At 54.7% G+C, this 14,748-nt stretch overlaps 1 pseudogene; it reads right to left on the reverse strand.

Moving 5' to 3' along the window:
- Positions 1-13,893: 13,893 nt before the first annotated feature.
- On the reverse strand, positions 13,894-14,013 carry LOC138490664 (U2 spliceosomal RNA; annotated as a pseudogene).
- Between the last annotated feature and the right edge of the window lie 735 nt (positions 14,014-14,748).

The raw sequence follows: 14,748 nt of genomic DNA on the forward strand, positions 1-14,748 counted from the left end.
GGCCCCTTCAGTAGCAGTGGCAAAGACCACAGTTTGGGGGTTTTCTATAAGCTGACATGTTCCCCCATTGTACCATTGCTAACATTACAACTTTTCAATATTACAATTTCGCCAAATGCTCTCAATGACATTAATGACATGCTACTACTCGCCTTTAGATGTTCTATTCAATATGAAATCAAACATAAGCCAACCTAGGAGCATTCATGGCTGCGTGCTTGAATCACACATTGCTTATACATCAAGTGGCTGAAAGCACTGACGATTTAAACGCTGCAGTTCAACAGAAGCTGCTTGATATTCACAGGTAACACAATGGGCTTCATTCCGAGGTTGGTGGTAGTCATGGTGCTATTTGCGCCATGACTGCCACCAATAACGGGTCCAGCACCGGTATAGTTCAATGGGGATTTACCAGTGTAGTCCGACCTTTGCGGGACCGGCAAGTCCCCATTGAAAATGCCATTCCCCATTCCCATTCGAGCCCCCATGGGGCTCATTGGGAATGGGGAGGGCGTGAATAACGGGCTTGCGCATGTCAAGCCCGTTATTTGCGCCCTGGTCCCTTAGCGGGTCCCGTCCATAACGCCTGGTCATACCAGGCGTTGCTGGAGGGACCCGCTAAGGGACCATGTAGTAGGGCAGTAAGGGATTACTGGCACTGGTCTCTTTACCGGTGCCCAGTATCCCTTACTGCCCCACTCGTAATGACCCCCAATATCTTTCTTGAAGATACTTTTGCAGGAAGAAATGGCTTTTATAAATCGCTTAAATGTGACATGAATCTAGACAACGTTTCTCTGAGTGGCTCCATGAAAGCCATTCACTTTCATGCACGTGATGTTTCCTGCAGAAATGGCTACCATGCTATGGTCAGCCATTATGACAAGGGGTGGCGATAACTAAGCCCCCTGCGACATGCCAATCCCCAAGGAATCAATATAATGTGACACGTGATTGAGACAACTGAGGCTCGGTTACCAGGATCAGAGCACGGTGTGCTTCCATCCAAGTGTGCCCCCAACTATTATTCCATAGGTTTTACACCAGAGAGCGGTCACTGAGCTGATTCATATTAAGTCAAACTAAAAAGAATAGAATGTCATTGAGAATGTCCTGGCGGTTAAACGAGACGCCATCTTGATTCTCTAATCATGACATGTTCTCAGAGCTGTTTCACGCGCTATGAAGGGTTTGAGCCCCCTGCATAGCAAGGGGCTGCCAAACGTGTGTTCCTTGCCTGAATACATGCTCAGACAAAGAACGCACTCTTTTCACAGGGCAATCCTCGCGGGGACATTGCCTAGTGGCGTCATTGTGGTGGTGGTTGCGGGCCCCGATTCCCACAGCAGCTGCTGTGGCTGTCTGCCCTTTGCTGGAGCCCTGGGCACTCCTCGTCGCCGGCAATCCTCGGCATGCTGTTCCTGTTCTATGCTGATGTTATACGCGCGAGCGGCCGGTGGTGCGCGCGGTGCCCTGGGGTATTATGCGCATGGGTACCCCCCCTCCCCCCTCATCAACTTCTCAACACATACACAGCACACACACACACAATAGTGCGGATCCCTTATACATGCTGGCAACGGATCCGTCCCGAGATCTGGCCCGGCCACGTGACGCGAAAGTCGTGCAAACCCACTCATTTCAACATGTGCTCACACTCACAGAAGCGACTTCACAGGAAAGCGTCGGCGGAAGTGACGTGATGCTGCTCACAGTAGCATCATGCAAAGTAACATGAGCATAAACACATCTCCCCAGAGTTCTAAAACCGTAGTCATTGTTTCACACAACATGCACTCTTGCCATTTCACAACACCCCCATCCACATGGCTGAAGAGGCAAGAGTCCCTGCTAATAGCCCCCCACCCCCACCCCCAATCAATGTCTAATTGCTCTCCTTATAATGCTCTGTTGACAAAGAGCAGCGTGTTAAGAGTTTTCACAGCCCCCTGGGAGAGCCGGGACTTTTTCCCTCCTGCAGAGAGTGTGTGCGGTGTTGGGGGTCGAATGCCATGGCCATCCGGCAGGTGCCCCCGGGTGCTGGTTCCTCGCAGCACACCACAGGCCCAGTGCCTGTGGGGGTTTGGGGCCTGCCATGGACATCGGGCAGGCCCTTTGGCACTATGGGACACCGGCGCCATTGGGGTGGGGGCACAGCCTGCCAGGCTCCTGACCATGTGGACCTCTGCCACTGTCCTGGCACGAGGGTCCCATGGCAACAGGGCCTGCAGGCCTGTGCCGCCCCGTGTAGGCCTCTGGCCTACATCAGTAAATGAGACACGGACTCAGACCAACCTCTTATGGAGTCTGCAGCCGTTCTGCCTCATGTGCCTGCAGGGGCTCCTTTTATTAGCCTGGGCCATCTTAAAGGGGCAATACACGTGGGAGGGACACATCCCCTTAAAGGGGCAATACACATAGGAGGGTCACCCAACACACTCCTCCTTTTTCATAATAATAAACAAACGTTGCTGAGGCATACATGCATCCCCCCTGTTACAGAACGACAAACTACTAACCAATTCTACACACACTCAGCGGGTGACAGTCGATCTCAGTGAGCTGCCGGAGAAATGCAGGTAGTTCTACCAGTTTACAAAACCCTTTATTAACCTGGGATTCGGAACAGCAACTGCCAGACCAAGGCCATGATTGGCGGCTGGCACCACATGCACACCCTGCAACGCGGGACCCCAGCTTCACATTCTATGACAAGACTGGAGGCGAGCATTATGCTTCAACTTCTTTATTTACTACCCTTCAGCAGTTTCAACAAAACTATTTCAAACCAAACCAAGAATGTTCATATGTCCATATAACTTTCGTTTTCCTGAAACTACAAATCCCAAAGTCTCTGTAGTCCATCCTTCCAGCTCAGCTATGACCACATCCTGTCCCTGAGCTCCTCCTCTTCTTTTACTGCTCTTCACGCAGATAAGTCACGTTCTCTCTACTTTCCAGTTAACGTGTATATGCATTGCAATAACTGATGTCTAGATACTATTATTTGACTTTAAGTAGCATAACGACTGCAATATGCCATAGTTCAGTGAGTTTTATGAGGAAGCGCGAGCGTAGGCCCTACTAGCGCATAGCGATATTTCGGACGGTGTCGGTTCGAATTTCTCGAAGTACGGCGTACCACTCCGAGGAAGTAATAGGAGCTCCGGCAGCCGCCTTGGCCCCGTGCCGTATTCCCGGCACTTCAAGGGGCGCCGGCGAGCCGCGGAGCTCACGGAACCCGTGCTGGCGCTCCCCGGGAGGTAGCGCAGTTTTCGGGAAAAAAGGCAGCCGTCAGAGCGGCGGATAAGGAGCGCAGAGGCGGGGCCAAGCGCTGAGCGCAGACAGCCGCCAAAGACTGATACGAAGCGCAGCCCCCCCCCCTTCCCTCCTTCGCTTGGGCGGAGCGTGCCGAGTGCCGAGCTGCGTCGCATTTAGACTGCGACGCGGACCGAGACACCGGCTCCACTGTGTAAGCGCGCAGAAGAAAGCTGAGACCCAGCCGAGCGTCGAAGCGTTTGACTTCATTTGCGGGAGCAGCTCCCGGAGAGAGCTGAAGGAGGAAGCAGGCTGCTTCAGCTCCCGCGTGGATTGAGCTGGCTAACAGCACACGCACACGAGGCAGAAGCCTCATAAAGACGGTCAGTGTACCCAAGCCACCTCAGGCATAAGATATATCTCATCACGAGGCAGAAACCTCATAAAGACTGTCAGTGAACCAAAGCCACCTCAGGCATAAGAAGTATCTCAGTAGTCCGGTGCAGCCACGAAAATAATAAAAAAAATAAATAAATTAAAAAAAAAAAAAACTAATTTAAAGAAAGGGAATTTGGAACCCTGATAACCAGCTACTAGGAAGTGGACAGCGAAGACACGAAGACACCGTCTTACAGGTACCAAGGCACAGAGCACCCCTTGTCATGTCCGAATTCGAGTGGAGCGAGGAAGAGCAGCCGCTAGACCTGGCTGCCAGTTTCAAGGAGGTGCTGGGGAGTTCCCTAGTAGATGCAGTGGCGCAAGGGGTAAGACCCTTACAGGAAAGGCTGGAGACCCTGGAAGCAATGCTTCATCAGCCTAAAGAAAGCACCATAAGGACTCGCAGCTGGTCCATCGAACCCTCAGGAACAGGGTATACGGGGAGTATCCAGGCCCGCAAGAGGAAAGCCTCTGCAGACCCCCAGGGCCCTTCAGATGGGGCGAATGATAAGGCCCCGGAGGTCGCGGACGCCTTCGCGAAGCTTAAGAAAGCATATTTGCAGCGTCAGGCCGTGCCGGACCTCGCAACCCCCTCTCCTGGGGAAGAAAAAGAAGGAGATGATGACCTAGGCTCGGAAGAAGAGTCAGAGGAGGGAGTACTGCCTCCTCAAGAGCCGGAGGACCCAGTCGAGGAAGATTGGGCTAAGCCCAGCGGGGGGAAGAAGACCCGCAAAGAAAAGCACCTCGAGGAGGAGCAAGACGATATGTTCGATCCGGATGCCATTAGAAATCCGAGATCATCCGACTGGCAGCCTTCTCCGAGAGTGGCTCAATATATGACGGCGAGGCTGAGGAAAGCCTTAGGTAAGGAAGTGAGACAGCGTCTACGAGCAGAATGCCCTCGACCTGATCTACCAGGGAAGGTGGCAGAAGCTCCCGAATTGGACCCTAAAATGCTCACCTTTGTCTCAAAGACCAATAAAGATCCCCGTAAACGGATAGACAGATCCTGGAAGAGCTGCCAAGAGAAAGTTCTGGACTTAGCCGGTCCCTCGTCAAGATCATGGACCTAGCAGAGAGGGCTAGGGACACGGGCGAAGAGGTGGACCCAGAAGCCCTAGCAGGTTGGGCGCAGAGAGCGGTTTGCCTACTAGGTAACGCGAACTGTGCCATAGCCTCCGAGAGAAGAAGAGGACTGCTTCTAAAGATAGACTCGAAGCTTAGTGACCTGGCATCCTACGAGGCTGGAGAGGCCGCCCAAGGTTTCCTGTTTGGGGAGACATTTGGAAAGGAAATGGGCCGCTTTATAGGCACTTACGCCTCACTGGAGAAAGCGAAGCATCCATACGAAAAATCTTCCCACAGAGAGTTTTTGCCGGGACCGGTCGATACAGGGGTCGCTCGACTGGTCGCCAACAAGGAGGTAGAAGACCCTCGAATTACAGAGCACAGTATTGGGAAAACAGACAGCAAGACACGTTCTTCCCATCCAGAAGTCGCAACCCCAGAGGGCGACGAGGAAGAAGTTTCGGACGAGGCCAAGGGTTTACACCAGGTGAGAGCGAGAACCTATCCTCCGGTGGGAGGGAGGACATGTATGTTCTGGGGAAACTGGCGCGCGCTTTCCAGCGATGCCTGGATTTTGCAAACCGTCAGAGGTCTGCAGCTAGAGTTTATTCAAGATCCAGTACAGACCACTATCCCCCAGCGCCCGCACTTAGCGAAAGCGGAGCAGGAGGCTCTCAATGCAGAACTAGTGCAGTTAGAGAAGAAAAGGGCCATAGAAAGGTGTCCCGAGGCCCCGAGCTTTATCAGCAATATGTTTCTCGTTCACAGGAAAGAGAAGGTACGCCCAGTGATCAATTTGAAAGAATTGAATGGATGGATAGTCTACCATCATTTCAAGATGGAAGGGATCCATCAGCTCAGAGACTCCCTGAGAGAGGGGGACTGGCTGACCAGGCTAGACCTGAAGGACGCATACCTTACAATCCCAGTACAGGAGCAGTTCAGGGGATTCCTAGCTTTTCGCTGGAAGAAGCAGTTCTGGCAATTCAGGACGATGCCATTCGGGCTGTCGTCGGCGCCTTGGGCGTTCACGAAGCTGATGAAACCAGTCGCCGCAGTCATTCGGGAGAAAGGCATTCGGCTGATTATATACCTGGACGACCTGTTGCTTCTTGCAGAGGATCATCAGGCGCTGGAATACCAGACGAAGTGGGTACTAGACCTGCTGCAGTCCCTAGGGTTCCTAGTGAACACGGAGAAGTCAGATACAAAGCCGGCGCAGAGGTTAGATTTCCTCGGCTTCATCCTGGATACAAGGAAAGCCACCCTGGAGCTACCGGCGAGGAAAATACGAGACATCAAGAGAGAGATCAGAGCATGTCTAGCGAAGAAAGTGATTTCTCTAAGAATCCTGGCGAGAGTAGTGGGCCTCCTAGCAGCCTCTATCCAAGCCATTTTTCCGGGTCCCTTACACTACAGAGCATTACAGAGGTTAAAGATAAGACACCTGCAGCAAGGGTTGAGGTATCACCAATCGATACCACTAGATCAGGAATCTATAACGGAACTGGAATGGTGGTTGCAGAATATGGACGCCTGGAATGGGCGTGCCATATTCGGAGACAGGCCGGACCTCGTGATAGAATCGGACGCCAGTCGTCTAGGATGGGGTGCCCGGTGCGGAGAGTTGCAGACTGGAGGCAAATGGAGTGTAGAGGAGCTCAGCCTCCACATAAATTGCCTAGAGCTCCTAGCGGGCTCTTTCGCGATAAAGACGTTCACAAGAGACAAGGTGAAGTCTTGCGTCCTGCTGAAGATGTACAACATTTCAGCAGTTCGCTACATAAACCACTTAGGAGGGACAAAGTCCAGGATGCTAGCCGAGCTAGCGAAGGACTTCTGGCATTATTGCCTAAAGACAGGGACATCAGTGATGGCAGAGTATCTGCCCGGAGAGCTGAATGTAGTAGCAGATTGGAACTCGCGATACCTCACGGACTCCAGCGATTGGAGGTTGGATCCAGAGGTGTTTCAGAGGTTGGTCCAGAGATGGGGGCCTTTGCAGACAGACTTGTTTGCGTCGCGCCTGAATGCACAAATACCCAGTTATTTCAGCTGGAGATTGGATCCAGACGCCAAGGGTACGGACGCGTTCCTACAGGAATGGGCAGGCGGCACGCATTACGCATTCCCTCCATTCATGATGCTGAACAGAGTGCTGGCGAAGTGTCGGAGGGACAGAGCGGAGCTAATACTGGTAGCACCGTTGTGGAAAGCGCAGGTGTGGTTCCCGACGCTGATAGAACATCTGATAGATCTGCCGAGGGTCCTTCCGGAAGGAGAGCGATTGCTCACGGACCCAGCTGGGCAGTGTCATCCTCTGAGAGTGAGGGGGACACTCCCGCTCATCGCGTGCAGGATATCCGGAGACGATGGGAACTGCCGGGCATTTCGATGCATGCGCCGAATCCTGGGCTCCATCGACTAGGAGGAGCTACGACGCGGCTTGGGCCAGGTGGACGGATTGGTGCAGAAGGAGAGGTTTTCATCCCGTTTCGGCACCTGTAGTAGCCATTATAAACTTCCTAGCACACCTGTTGCATAATGGGAAAGCTTTCCGTACTATCGGAGTATACAGATCAGCGATCTCAGCAGGTCACAGTCCGATCGAAGGGGTGCCAGCAGGCGAACACCCAGCAGTATGCAGGCTTATTAGAGGAGCTAAGTTCAGAGCGCCACCCACTCCCAAATATACAGTTTTATGGGACGTGGCGAGAGTATTGAAATTATTGGAAAGCTGGCAGAGAGATAGATACTTGTCTCTCAAGCAGTTATCAGGTAAACTGGCGATGCTGTTGTGTCTCATATCCTGTAAGAGGGTATCGGATGTTAGGGCATTAGAGATTAATAGAAGGACATTTGGACCAGAAGGGGTGACCTTTATAGTAGTACAAAGGACTAAGTCGAACACAACCTCAGTGCACTATCCCTATTTTCCAAATAATAACAAGTGGTGTGTAGCTAGTTGCATAAAAGAATACGAAGCCAGGACGGCAGAAGTGAGAGCGACAAACGCGAATCAGTTGCTAATAGCACGCAGGAGGCCTTTTCAGGCGGTAAAGACAGCCACCATAGCGAGATGGGTTAAAGAGGTGATGCTAGCAGCAGGTATTGATTTGAAGCTGTATGGGGCGCATTCAGTGAGAGGGGCCATGGCTTCTAAAGCATACAGGACGGGAGTTCCATTGCAGGATATTATGGCAGCTGCTGACTGGGCGAATGATCGGACTTTCAGAGTATTTTATCTTAAACCATCTGAGAGTTTAGCGAGCACAGTGTTGGGACAGCTTTGAACAAGCATAATGCTCGCCTCCAGTCTTGTCATAGAATAAAGATTACCCCTGCTAACTGCGCAGGGAGTATTAATTCTATTAAAGACTAGGAGGCGAGCATTAGTTCCCACCCTCACAAGCTTGATAATCATATTGTATAGTGATAAGGTGTGGAGATGATGACAAACTAGCTGCCACCCTGATGTTATGTTTATGTTCTCTCTAGGGGAAGAGCAGAAGAATAATTGATGGATGAACTAGAAGGTTTAAGCCGTGGTGAAGTTAATTGTTGGAGTTCGTGAAGTCCTTGCTCGGTTGGCGGGACGAGAAAGTTTGGTGACAAGCCATTCAGAGCACGTAAAAGAGAGGAGGAGCTCAGGGACAGGATGTGGTCATAGCTGAGCTGGAAGGATGGACTACAGAGACTTTGGGATTTGTAGTTTCAGGAAAACGAAAGTTATATGGACATATGAACATTCTTGGTTTGGTTTGAAATAGTTTTGTTGAAACTGCTGAAGGGTAGTAAATAAAGAAGTTGAAGCATAATGCTCGCCTCCTAGTCTTTAATAGAATTAATACTCCCTGCGCAGTTAGCAGGGGTAATCTTTATTATAGTTCTTTACTGCGACCGATTGAAACATGTAGTTACTATGCCGGTTCAAAGCATCAAAGCACACAATATTACTGAGTCCTCTTTAAGCGATTGCAGGACCACAGACCAGTTCGCCTTTCATCAGCGACAGTTCAGGAGTCACTTCCAGAGTCCAGGTCCATTGATGGCATAATTCACGGCTGGCAAAACCGCACCTCGCAGGTGGTGCCAGGGGCCACATCGGCATGGGTCCTTGATGTTGTGGGCAACTCGTGCATGAGTCACTTCCCCCAGATCCAAGTCCCTTGATGGTACAGAGCACAGCCGGCAAAGCCGCACCTGGCGGATCCCAGGGGCCACATCAGCATAGTTCCCTGTTGTTCAGAGCAGGGCAGTGAAACGCAGGTTGCGGGGTGTCCATCCTGCTCCTGACGCCGTTGATGGGAGACGTTGTGGGACGGTGCTGTAGGTCCGGACCAGGGGTAACAGGATAACACTTACCCCCTTGCCCACAGTGCTCCCTCAGTCTCTCCTTCCTCCCGGGGTGCCAGAGGGCGACAAGCACTCCTGATGAGCTGCAACCCATGCCCTCCCCGTTGCACTGCTTCTTGGTGTTGGTTCGGTCAGACACTAGTTGTTGGCCGAACTCGGGGGGGGGGGCAGGAGGTACCACCCCCAAACCCACGTTGGCATGGTCTTACGATGCTATGGCAGGGAGGGCGATACCAGTGGCCGGCAGTCCAGGAACCTTGGTGGCTAGATGTCGAGGTCACCTGTGGATAGGCAGGGTGGCTGTGAATTCCAAACAGCATGAGGGTGGAAGTCCCACATTGGCCACGGGGTGGCCACAGTTGGTGTTGGGTCTGTGCCATACTCCGGTATCATAGGGCTGCCTTTTGTGCTCCGAGTCCTCCTTGTGCCCTGCCGAAGCGGCAGCCTCCCTGTTTTAGGCTTCACCAGAGTCATCTGAAGTGGAAGGAGCCGCTGCCCTCCTTACACCGATTGATGACCCTCTAAAACCGGGTGGAGACAGCAGTCCACTTTTAAGACGGTAATTTTCGAAGCAGAAGCGCGTGCAGCCGGGTGACGGTGTCTCAGGCAAGATACCACCGAGGGGCACCACTAAGCCATTTTGCTCTCACCTGTTCTGAGCATCGAGGGCAGGCATACTGTTGACACCGAACAAATGGGAACACCTACCACCACGCACATCTCTCCATGCCTTTGCCACAACCTCGAGTTCTCCCCAGTCACCGTCTTCCGGCCGCGGCTGTAGGAGCAGCACCAGCATGGTAGATGCCAACACGCAAAGTCACTTGGGTTGGGGTCGCACCTGTCACTCACTCTGGACTGGAGCAGTCTATCATCTGCTGATCGGCAGCCTTTTATCTTCTCTGCTCCTCAGGTTGGTCCGGGCTGCAAACGAAACCCTGGGACGTTTTCCATTCCCAGCAGCGGGTGCTGCAGGGTTTGGGCCGGCTCCATCTTCGCGGCCCCGGCAATGCCGCCAGGGTTTTCAGGCAAGCTGCCTCCCTGGCCTCACACCGCCGGGCCCAGGATTGTGCTGGGGGTGGCTGCCGGTGTTCACTTCGCTCCTACCAGAGCACGGCAGTCGCACTTCAAATCGGGTCACCTTCTCCATGACACCGCTGCCGGGCCCGGAATCAGGCTGGGCCTCATTTCATTGCCTGTCTGCTCTGATGACAGGAGCACGCAGTCTTTACCGCCAGTGGCCCAGGATCACACAAGGGGGGGGGGCCACCAGCACCCATGGCGACAGCAAGCGTGGGGCCTCTATCCTTTGCCTCAGACTGGAGCCTGCATCACTCACACTGCCCAGCGGCCCGGGACTTCACACGGCCACTCTCATTACATCTCTGTTGCGTTGGACACCGTAGAGGTGTTCAGGTCCGCTCCCTCCCTGGTCGCACGAGCACCCTCATTGCAGAGGGCCGCGGCCAGATACGATCGCAGACAGGGTCCTCTGCCCCCTCTGTTTCAGGGCATCTCCACTGCTCGCTTGGTTGCGGCATCAGCAGTATTGTCTCTTTGCGTTTCACGGGGAGGGGCCAGCACGGCTTCTCCTTGTTTCGCTTGTGGAACGCCGCCAGGGGCACGATGAGGGTTCCTGTTAGCACAACTTTCGCTACTGGAGCACCTCCCTCCTTTTCAGCAGATAGCCCCAGATTGCGGTATGGGAGGGGCAGCAGTCTTTCCCTCTGCTCTGGTGGAGGTGCTTGGGCAGCAGGCGCACACCCGAGGTGTAGTCCGGGTGTTCTTTTTCCATTCGGCGGGGTTGCCGCTTTAGGCAGGTTGCCTCCTGCCTCCACAACATGGAGAGGCATGCTGGTGCAGGCCGTCTCACGCCCCTTCACATGGCGAGTCCACCACCTTCCGTCTTCTTGTTCGCCATGACCGACATGCCAGCCTCCTCCATGCATGCAGCGGGTGCTGTGGGGAGCCGGTCGTTGTACCCCACACGCCCGGCGGGTGCCCCAGGGACAGCCCACACTGCGGAGCCTCCAGGCGGATCCCCACCCCAGCCGCACGAGCACCCTCTTTTCTGAGGACCGCAGCCAGGGGAACAGGATCGCCAGTAGGGCGCTGGGATGGCCCGCCCCCCATACCCCGTCCGGGGGCCAGGGTAGCACAACTCCTCGGTGTGCGGCGGATGCCACGGGGGTGGAGAGTGCCACTCTCACTCCTTCACTTCTTCGTGGCGGATGCCACAGGGGCTGCAGGCTGGCTCCTCCCCTGGCCGCACGAGCACCCTCGTTGCTGAGGGCCACGGCCGGGGAGGACCCACTGTACCGGACACCTCCGAGCCCTGCTGTCTTCCAGCAGGCATCCTTTCCTTTTTTTTTTTTTTTTTTTGTTTTGTGCCGCGGCAGGCCCGGATTCTGGATGGGCTGCCGCTGGCAAAAGTTCCCTTTTGCAATTTTTTCCATGTTTTTTTTTTTTTTACGAAAATTGCTGCTCCTCCCCCTCCGTGGTGGATGTCGCTTCACATCTTCTTTGCAGGGGGGGGCCGCACCTCCTCCCCATCGCGGGCTCCGACACCCGTTATTCTTACTGTGGCAAGGGGGAAAGTGCTCGCACGGCCGATGCCGCTTTTCCATCCTCATGCGGCCAAGTCCGCTTCCAAGTTCCCCGCGCAGCCGACACTGCGTGCACCGAGCCACCCGACGTTGTGCGGCCTCCGGGTGGGGAGGGGCTGCTCACCCTCCTCCCCACACGGCAGATGCCGCCTTCAACGGTGGGCGGGCAACTCACCTCCCTCCGACGGGAGGGGAGCACCAGCTCCTCAACGTGGCGGCCGACGCCGCGGGGCAATCTCGCTCCACACGGGGTGGGGGCGCAGACCCACACCCCCCAGGCACACATCTGACATCGCTCGCCGATGCGAGCGGGGGAGGGGCAGCTCCTCACCACGCTACGGGGCACGCAGGGCCCTTACTCCGCGTCGCCATTGTTGGGGGTTGCCTGCCATGGCTATCCGGCATGCGCCCCGGGTGCTGGTTCCTCGCAGCACACCACAGGCCCAGTGCCTGTGGGGGTTTGGGGCCTGCCATGGACATCGGGCAGGCCCCTTGGCACTATGGGACACCAGCGCCATCGGGGTGGAGGCACAGCCTGCCAGGCTCCTGACCATGCGGACCTCTGCCACCGTCCTGGCAGGAGGGTCCCATGGCAACAGGGCCTGCAGGCCTGTGCCACCCCGTGTAGGCCTCTGGCCTACATCAGTAAATGAGACACGGACTCAGACCAACCTCTTATGGAGTCTGCAGCCGTTCTGCCTCACGTGCCTGCAGGGGCTCCTTTTATTAGCTTGGGCCATGACACAGTCATGGCCCATCTTAAAGGGGCAATACACGTGGGAGGGACACATCCCCTTAAAGGGGCAATACACACAGGAGGGTCACCCATCACATGTGGGATGTCGGATACAGCCCATCGGTCCGGGACAGTCCCTCAAAATACGGGTCAGCTCACCACCCTAGAGGCAAGGTAGCCTATCACCTCGAACGCCGGCCATCAGCAACACATGAGGAAGCGCCTCGTGAAGTCCCTCTGTCACAAATGCCTGGGGCATCCTCGGGAGGGGCGTGGGCATTATATGGCCCGTGTAAATGCATTGCTAAGACACTTCCAATGGACCCACACATGGTCTGCTTTGGTGAATCCATGCAGATTAAGGGAGTTGCTTCAGGCCACTATCAGGCCATTAAACGCTGCTCTTTAGTCTGCATTACACAAATGCCACCTGGCGGCTGGGGGAAAGGATTGACTTCACAGGAAGTAAATGCAGGTAAACACGGGGCAACTGCTTGGAGAGATGAAGTAGAGCGCCTGGCAGAGAGCGCCTGTGAGAGCGCCTGGCAGAGAGTGCCTGGCAGAGAGCACCTGTGAGAGTGCTGGCGGAGTGCCTGGCAGAGAGCGCCTGGCAGAGAGTGCCTGTGAGAGGGCCTGGCAGAGAGTGCCTGGCAGAGAGCTCCTGACAGGGAGCGCCTGTGAGAGCGCCTGTGAGAGCGCCTGGCAGAGAGTACCTGGCAGAGAGCGCCTGACAGAAAGTGTCTGTGAGAGCGCCTGTGAAAGCGCCTGGCAGAGAGTGCCTGGCAGAGAGCGCCTGGCAGGGAGTGCCTGGCAGAGAGTGCCTGGCAGAGAGTGCCTGGCAGATTCCTGGCTTAGTTCCTGCTGGCTTGGGGGCAGGAGGGGGGGCAGGGTCTGTTTTATTTGGGCACCTTGTGATAGAACAGAGTGTCATAGACACTGACGATGACCTGCGCTCGGGACTTGCACTATGCACTGCATAGGCATGCTCACCCAGCCCAGCCAGCAGCCTGCATGTCCGCCTGTCTTCCTGCTTGCCCTCCCACCTGCCGACCTGCCTTTCCGCCCACCTGCCTGCTGCCTCCTGCCTGCCAGTCTGCCTGAACCCCACCTGACTGCACTCCCGCCTGCCTGCCTGACCGTCCACCTGTCTCCCTGCCTGACTGACCGCTCGCCGGCCTACCTGCATGAACACCCACTTACCCGTCTGCCAAGACATCTAACCACCCGCCTGCCTGCCTGCCCACCTGCCCGCTCACCTGCCAGCCTGCATGCCCGACTGCCTGTCCGCCTGCCTGCCCACCTTCCTTACCCCTTTCTGCCTGCCTGCTGCCCTCCTGCCTGCATATCCACCAGTCCTTATGCCTGCCCGCTTGCCTGCCAGCCTGCCTGATTGGAGAGTGCCTTCTAAAGGGGATCCCAGAGGATCAAAATGATTATGTGCGCAGGCTCATACACACATACACATTTATGTGGAAGGACCGTACTGGTTATTAAACTGATAAGAACTGACACTACACCTGATCTTAGCCAAAAGGTTGAGAATGATGTTATACAATTGATATTGGCCTGCTCCATCAAGGACAGGCTGCAGACGGTGAGGTAGCTCGGCTCTGGATAGACACTCAACTTGTATTGTAGGGAAATTACAGACGATGATATCAGAATGCCTTGATTCTTGCAGTTTTAGTTTGATTTGTAAAATAATTACTCCTTTTAAAGGAGGATCACAACCAGCTGCAGTAAGGGTTCTACAGCTTGGCATGTGAGGGCAAAATACAGTGGCCCTCATTACGACCCTGGCGGAGAGGGGTTTACGCCAGCGTAATGCATGGCGTACCTCTCCGCCAGATTACGACTTTCCGTAGCGCCATGGTGATTTTTACGCCCGGATTTTCCGGGCGGAAAAATCCATGGCGCTACGGGACCTCTCGTTAATTACGCCACCGTAATTTACGGTGGCGTAATTAACGCCTTCCCCACTCCCATTATGCCCTATGGGGCAAAAATGGGAATGGGGAAGGGTAAATGGGGATTGGGGACTTACCGCCCCGCCAAGGTCGGAATGGGGCGGTAAGTCTGCCAACCCCCATGGCGGAGTTGGCAGCTCTGCGCCATGGACCATGGTGCAAATTGCACCATGGATCTCCGCCAGGGTCGTAATGAGGGCCAGTATATTTCGGATTTGCATAGTCATTTCAGAAATGCAGGCTGGTAGTGCTGGGATGGCTGTCAGAATATAGTCAGTCTTGGGACAAAAAACATTAGGGGTTTGCAAAGGCTAGA

This window comes from Ambystoma mexicanum, chromosome 9 (genome assembly GCF_040938575.1).
Source record: "Ambystoma mexicanum isolate Mex_15411 chromosome 9, UKY_AmexF1_1, whole genome shotgun sequence".
NCBI lineage: Eukaryota > Metazoa > Chordata > Amphibia > Caudata > Ambystomatidae > Ambystoma > Ambystoma mexicanum.